This window comes from Bison bison, unplaced genomic scaffold (genome assembly GCF_000754665.1).
Source record: "Bison bison bison isolate TAMUID 2011002044 unplaced genomic scaffold, Bison_UMD1.0 scf7180017864134, whole genome shotgun sequence".
NCBI classification, from domain to species: Eukaryota; Metazoa; Chordata; class Mammalia; order Artiodactyla; family Bovidae; genus Bison; species Bison bison.
This window is the reverse complement of record NW_011494706.1, coordinates 1,303,999-1,311,378: the sequence shown is the minus strand read 5'-3', so window position 1 is coordinate 1,311,378 and position 7,380 is coordinate 1,303,999. Positions and strand designations below refer to the sequence as shown.

The 7,380-nt window shown below is 48.1% G+C and overlaps 1 protein-coding gene across 5 annotated transcripts in view; it reads left to right on the top strand.

Moving 5' to 3' along the window:
- The first annotated feature begins 2,216 nt into the window (after positions 1 to 2,216).
- Positions 2,217 to 7,380, top strand: part of MIOS (missing oocyte, meiosis regulator, homolog (Drosophila)) — a 36,939-nt gene continuing 31,775 nt past the window's right edge. Inside the window, exons 1-2 of one of the 5 annotated variants that reach the window (XM_010839726.1) lie at positions 2,217 to 2,262; positions 3,422 to 3,513. The gene's annotated coding sequence lies outside the window, so the exon portion shown is untranslated. The other 4 variants (XM_010839724.1, XM_010839728.1, XM_010839725.1 and 1 more) reach the window with 4 other exon arrangements.

Below are 7,380 nucleotides of genomic sequence, written 5' to 3'. Positions count from 1 at the left end.
TGGCCACCTCATGTGAAGAGTTGACTCATTGGGAAAGACTGATGCTGGGAGGGATTGGGGGCAGAAGGAGAAGGGGACGACAGAGGATGAGATGGCTGGATGGCATCACTGACTTGATGGACGTCAGTCTGAGTGAACTCTGGGAGTTGGTGATGGACAGGGAGGCCTGGCCTGCTACGATTCATGCGGTCACATAGAGTTGGACACGACTGAGCGACTAAACTGAACTGATGGTCCTCTCCTTGGAGGAGAAAAGTGGGAGTGACTCAACTGTACGCTGATGGTGAAGAAGCAGTAGAAATGAGGATGTTGAAGACACATGGGGAAGGAGAAATTTGATGTGTAAGGTCCCAGGAGTAACAGCATATAGGGTCCCTCCTTTTCCTGTATGTCAGCTGTAAGGAGGTAAAAATGGGAGTGAATGAAGGCTGTGGGAATTCCTAACAGTTTTAATTTCCTTTCTGAAGTAGGAAACAAGGTCTCCTCCTGAGTGTGTGGGGAGATGTTCCCCTCAGCTTTGTGTGGTAGGAGTGAAGAAGGAGGGAACTTATATTGATCTGAGGTTGGGGATTTGGGGCCAGGACCAACACCATTGACAAGAATGGCAAGATAGTGTTTGAAGTGATGAATCCGGTGGTGTCTTGCCTCAGTGCTCAGCATTTTCTTTAGCCTCCACTTCTGCAATGGCAGGAGTTAAAGGGAGCCTCAGACCTCCACAGGCAATACTTGCCGCAGACTCTTCCTCTTACCCAGATTATCTGCCTTGAAGATTATCAGGACTTCACTCTCACTTTTCACTTTCCTGCATTGGAGGAGGAAATGGCAACCCACTAGGGTGTTCTTGCCTGGAGAATTCCAGGGACGGGGGAGCCTCGTGGGCTGACGTCTATGGGGTCACACAGAGTCGGACGCGACTGAAGTGACTTAGCAGCAAGCTCAGTATGCTGTTTATATCAATCACCACAAGCCCCAAATGACATCCTTTTAACTACGAACAGACAAGCGAAGATGGCGGGACATCTGAAGAAAGTCTCTGTGTCAGCTTTGTAACACCTGTGGCAGCATCATTCATTCAACTATGGGAGCCAGAAACCTAGAACCGTCTCTCTCCCTCACTCCCATAATCATCCCAACCTCTATATATTCCCCAGGCCATACACTTCTCTCCATCACCACCCTCCCTACCACTGGTAGTATGGGTAACCATCATCTCTCATTTGGATACTTACCTTATCCCTTCCCCTTCTCTCCCGTAAAAGTTGACTATACCACTCTCCTCATTAAAAACGTTCAATGACTGTACCAATGCCTTTAGGGAAAACTCCAGCCGGACTCACTAAGCTGGTTTCCCAACGCTAATACATCATTTTAATCTGTCCCCACTTCCCAGTGTTTCCCCACTGCTATGTGCCCTCCTGACCCTGCACTTTCTCTTCCTCTGCTCTAGAAGGCTCTTCTCTTCCAACCCCTCTGCCCTGTTCCCCTTCCTAGCATCTCCTCGTCCTTCTTGTCTCAGCCCAGCAGTCCTCAAGGAAACATTGCTGACACACACCAACACACGTCTTTATTGTTCAGTCCAGTGTCCCCAGCATTACAGCAAGTACACAGTAGGCACTCGGGACGTCTTTGTGGAGTAAATGAGTGAATAAATTGTGAAGCAAGTACCCTGGATTTTCTGCTACATCGATGGCCCGCAAATAAATTAATGGAAATTTAGACTGATTAAATAAGCTAAGGAGAAGGAAACGGCAACCCACTCCAGGGCTCTTGCCTGGAAAATCCCATGGACGGAAGAGACTAGTAGGCTACGGTCCATGGGGTCGCGAAGAGTCGGACACGACTGAGCGACTTCACTTTGACTTTTCACTTTCATGCATTGGAGAAGGAAATGGCAACCCACTCCAGTGTTCTTGCCTGGAGAATCCCAGGGACAGGGGAGCCTGGTGGGCTGCTGTCTATGGGGTCGCAGAGAGTCGGACACGACTGAAGCGACTTAGCAGCAGCAGCAGCAAATAAGCTAAAACATCTAAAGCCCTTGAAATCCGAAACAACTTGGCGAAGCGGTCTGGATCCAAGTGTCCGGGATCCAGCCCGCGCGCTCAGTGGGCGAGGCCTGCGGAGGTGGACCGCAGCGCTCAGGAAGCAGGCGGGGCCTGCGGATCAACCGGAGCTCCGGAGCAGTGACCACGCCCCGGGGCGGGGCGACTCCCGCGATCGCCGGGGGCGGGGCTCGCCGTTGGGAACTCCCCTTCCGAGGCCGAGGTGCGTCCGTGAGTCCACGAGGCTGGGTGGTCGGGAAGTGGACTCAGGCTGGGTGGCCAGGTTACTGGCCGCGCCGCCGCGGCCGCCATCTTGCCCGTGTGTGGACTCCCCCGGCGGGAGGGGCGGTGACTAGGCCGGAAGCGGCAGTACGACGGGCGCATTGCCTCCCAGGTCGGTGAGTGCGGCCCAGGCCCCGCTCTCGGCTCCGGGAGGCTTTAGTCAAGGGCTCGAGGGCGCTGGGATGATCTCGAGTCGCTCGGGAAAGCCCAGTTGAAAAGCCCAGGCGAGTGCGGACTCGGGGCGGGGGTGCTCCTTCGAGCCGAGACGCGGGGAGTCGCGTTCCGCGCTGCAGGAGAAGCGCGGCGGGCCCGGCCTCGGAGCTGCAAGCGGCCCGTGGCGCGCGGGTTCCTCTTCCCGGAGCTGGGTCCGCGCTGCAGCCTCCGCGGCGCCGAGTTTATGCGGAACCGCGTCCTCCCCGTGGACGAGAGGCTCAACCAGTGTCTGGAGCTTGGGAGCCCCCAGCAGATTCCTGCCTTACCCGGCTCTGCTTACCAGCCGTGCTCTCCTTGTACTCTATTGAATACTTCAAGGGCCTGTCACCCGGGTGGCGCTGTTAGCAGCCTGTACGGAGTCGTGAAAATTCCGTGAGAGGATAAAGCTTCTCACAGGTGCCACGAGCCTTTCTAAATCACTTCGAAAGTGACTGCCTTTGCATTCTTTTTTATAGCTATATTTTAAGGGAAATTTGGGGTTATACAGAACATCTCCTTGAAGATGGTGATAGAAATGTCTTGAAACTGCTGCTGTTATTACTTGTGCTGAGACAAGTAAAAAAGGGAACAACAACAAGATGTAAAGCGGGTTGGATACCTTGTACACTTAATATTATATAGGTCTTCACTATCCACTAGCCACACAGGGTTGAGATGTGCTTGAAGTGTAAAATACACTTTGGATTCCCGAGATTTGGTACCAGAAGAAAAGTGTATGTCTCATTCATAAATGTTACACAGATTGCACGGTGAGAGGATAATATTTTTGATGTGTTGCGTTAAATATATTAAATTAGATTTGATTGATTTTATTTTTCAATGTGACTATTGGAAAAGTTTAAGTTAAATGGCTAACACTGTGCTTCTGTTGGACCATGCTATTACAGATGAGCATCTGGTGAGGAACACAGAATCATCAACATGGCTTTCCTTTGCTCAGAAACCATTACTGGGAAGTGAGTCCTTGTTATACTTGAAGGTGAGGATCTAAATGTAAGCTGTAATTATGGCAAGCTCTGCCCCCAGTGTCTTGGTGTCTCTAGCTTTTGAAAGCATTAATTTTCAGGGCTGTTTAAGGGAATCATACTGATATTGACATGTTTTCGATGCAAAGAACTCGTTTAATTTGATTGTCACTACTCTGTGAGATGGAGATAGGAGATGTTCTATCTCTATTTTATAGTCTTGGCATTTTAAGGTACTTGTTAGGGTCAAGCTACTAAGGGGCTGGAGATGTTCTGCTCTTCACCATATTCCTGGTGGTCTTTGCTCAGGAGCCAGGATCTGTCTGTATTGTATGTTGGATTGAAAAGAAAAACAATTGGCTCTTCAACAGCAGGGGCTTGAGCTGCATCAGTTCAGTTCAGTTCAGTTCAGTCGCTCAGTCGCATCAGACTCTCCACGACCCCATGAATCGCAGCACGCCAGGCCTCCCTGTCCATCACCAACTCCCAGAGTTCACTCAGACCCAGGTCCATTGAGTCAGTGATGCCATCCAGCCATCTCATCCTTTGTCGTCCCCTTATCCTCCTGCCCCCAATCCCTCCCAGCATCAGAGTCTTTTCCAGTGAGTCAACTCTAAGCATAAGGTGGCCAAAGTACTGGAGTTTCAGCTTTAGCATCATTCTTTCCAAAGAAATCCCAGGGCTGATCTCCTTCAAAATGGACTGGTTGGATCTCCTTGCAGTCCAAGGGACTCTAAAGAGTCTTCTCCAAACATAGGTCCACTTATATGTGGGTTTCTTCCAATGGTAAATACCACAGTGCTACAGGGTCCACAGTTGGTTGAATTCGAGGTTGTGGAACCACAGATACAGAGAAAGGACATGTACAGAGGACCAGCTATAAGTTATATATGGACTGTGCTGGAGGGTTAGTGACCTAACCACCTAGTTGTTCAAGGGTCAACTATGTTTTTTAAGAGGGTATAGATGAACCTATGTATTCAGGGCCAGTTTCACAGTATGTGACCTATGCAGACATTGTCAGGGCCCATCTTTAGAAGGCCTGGCACTTGGTATGGTGCTCTTCTGTCATGGTCTTGAAATTCTTAACATGTTTGAATAAGCAGGGGGAGAGGGGGTGCCTGCACGTGTAGTTGATCCCTTCTCTGCTCAGTAATCTAGGATGGGAGTAGGGAGGTGTTGGGAAAGAATGAAAACATCTGGTCCTCTCTGTACACCTATGTGAATTAAGCAGGGTTTGCTAGACTCAACTCTCAAATTCTGTATGAATTTTGATTCTGTATGAATTATTATAGTCAGATTTGTGGATAGTAATATAAATATATACATCATATGAGAAGAATTACAGATGATTCTTAATTGTGAGTCATATAAATTAAATAGTTTTTTAAACTATAGTAACGTTTTCTGTTTGTTTTTTTTTTAAGTTGGATTTTGCCATGTGGCACCACGTTTTCTTGCCATAGATCATTTGTGTAAAAAGTACAGCTATAGGATGGAAGCCTATATGATAAATGTGCTTATTTTAGTATTTGTCTTTCAGCGAGAGGAAGATGGGCCAGATCTTAGGATACCTCCAGTTGAGAGGTTTCTTCTGTTTACAAGGGCATGAGCATGAATGAAGCCTTATTTGGCAGTATCTGTTCCTTCTTTGTGATTTCTTAGCTACTTCCTGTTACATAAGGTGCCTTTTCTTCTTCTTAAATTTTTAAATGGTCTGTAAGATTGGACATAACTTCAGCACAAGAATACAGGCTTTATTATACTAGTGTATTAGTTAGCTTGTGCATGTGTGCGTGTGCATACACGCTAAGTCTCTTCAGTTGTGTCTGACTCTGCAACCCTATGAACCGTAACCTGCCAGACTCCTCTGTCTGTGGGGATTCTCCAGGCAAGACTACTGGAGTGGGTTGTCATGCCCTCCTCCAGGGGATCTTCCCCACCCAGAGATCAAACCCTTGTCTCTTATGTCTCCTGGATTGGCAGTCAGATTCTTTTGTGCCACCCACAAAAAAACATGCCATAGATGGGTTGACTTAAACTATGTAAATTTATTTTCTTATATTTCTGGATGCTATAAGTCTCAAATTTGGGTGCCAGGATGGTCTGATTCTGGTGAAACCTATACTTCCAGACAGCTGCCTTCTCCCCATGTACTCATATGGGGAGAGAGCTTTGGTATCTCTTCACCTTCTTTTAAGGACACCAGTTCTGTCAGATCAGGGCTTCACCTTATCACTTTGTTTAGCCTTAAGCTTAATTTACCTCCTTAAAGACTCTTGTGGAGATGGGGCTTCAACATAACAAATTTTGGGAGGACACAGTTCAGTCCATAGCAGCCAAGATGGATGCTGCTGCTCCTGAGTCGCTTCAGTCGTGTCCGACCCTGTGCGACCCCATAGACGGCAGCCCACCAGGCTCCCCCATCCCTGGGATTCTCCAGGCAAGAACACTGGAGTGGGTTGCCATTTCCTTCTCCAGTGCATGAAAGTGAAAAGTGAAAGTGAAGTCTCTCAGTCGTGTCTGACCCTCAGCGACCCCATGGACCTCAGCCTTCCAGGCTCCTCTGTCCATGGGATTTTCCAGGCAGGAGTACTGGAGTGGGGTGCCGTTGCCTTCTCCGCCAAGATGGATATCTGGTTGCTAAAATATCTGTCCCTCTTAACTGCTGTGTTCCCAGCATTTAGAACAGTGTCTGGAACATAGGAGAGGCCCAGTAAATATCTATAGAATAAATGAAAGCCAGTGTATTAGAGCAATCTTCTCAGGGCTGCTCACTGTGGGCCCTTACCCAACAGGTGAACCAATTATGACAGTGACCACTTAGTTTTTGGCTGGAGCCAGCGCCTACTAGAAAGGGCAGGGGTGCAAGCGTGGGGAGATTGGTACAACTTGGAGAAAGCAGTGTGAGAAGTGTCAGAGGTAGCATTTAACAAATGCATTTATTTAACAAGTACTTACTAAGTCTCTACTACTGTGCTGGGCCTCATACTGTGCTGGGTACTGGAGGTTCATATAGAGAGCAGAAGATACTTTCCGTACTCTCAGGGAGTTTATAATCTAGTAGGAGAGGTAGAAAGTGAAGTCGCTCAGTCGTGTCTGACTCTTTGCGACCCCATGGACTATAGTCCACCACGCTTCTCTGTCCATGGGATTTCCCAGGCAGGAGTACTAGAACGGGTTGCCATTTCCTTCTCCAGAGGATCTTACCGACCCAGGGATCGAACCCAGGTCTCCCTCATTGTAAACAAGACACTTTACCGTCTGAGCTACCAGGGAAGTAACACTAGTAGGAGAGATGGAGAGGGTGATTTAAGAGGGAGGAATATGATTCGATGAGAGTATATATCTAAGTAACCTGCTTTTAGATTCGGGAGGGGATAGAGGGTGGTTGGTTTAAGGCTGAGCAGGTTTTAACTTGGCCAAGAAGGGAGGGGAGACCGCTCAAGGCAGAAGAAACAGTGTTTGCAAAGGTGTGGCAGTGGGGGTGGAGGGTCACGTCCTAGGAAGCTAGAGCTCAGTTAGCAGGGAGGCGAATGGGGTGCATTGAGGCTGGAGCAGTAGGTAGGCCAAAGCATTTAGGGTTTTATAGGTTATATTGAAGAGTTGGAAGTCTGTATGAAGAGCAGTTGGAAACCATGAAAGGGTTTTAAGCAGGAGTTGGATAACCTGGATAAGTTTGTGTTTTATTAAGATCACTTTGATATTGTATAATGATGAATTTCATAAACGCCAGAGTAGGAAGATGAATAAAAGAATTGCTGAGACAGCACCACAGGCCAGACATGTTGTCTGTTATTTTTTTATGGAGTCAGTATGCAGAGCCCTGAGACTCGGCAGCCTGGGTGGAGGAAAGAAGACAGTGAATAATTCAGTTGAGT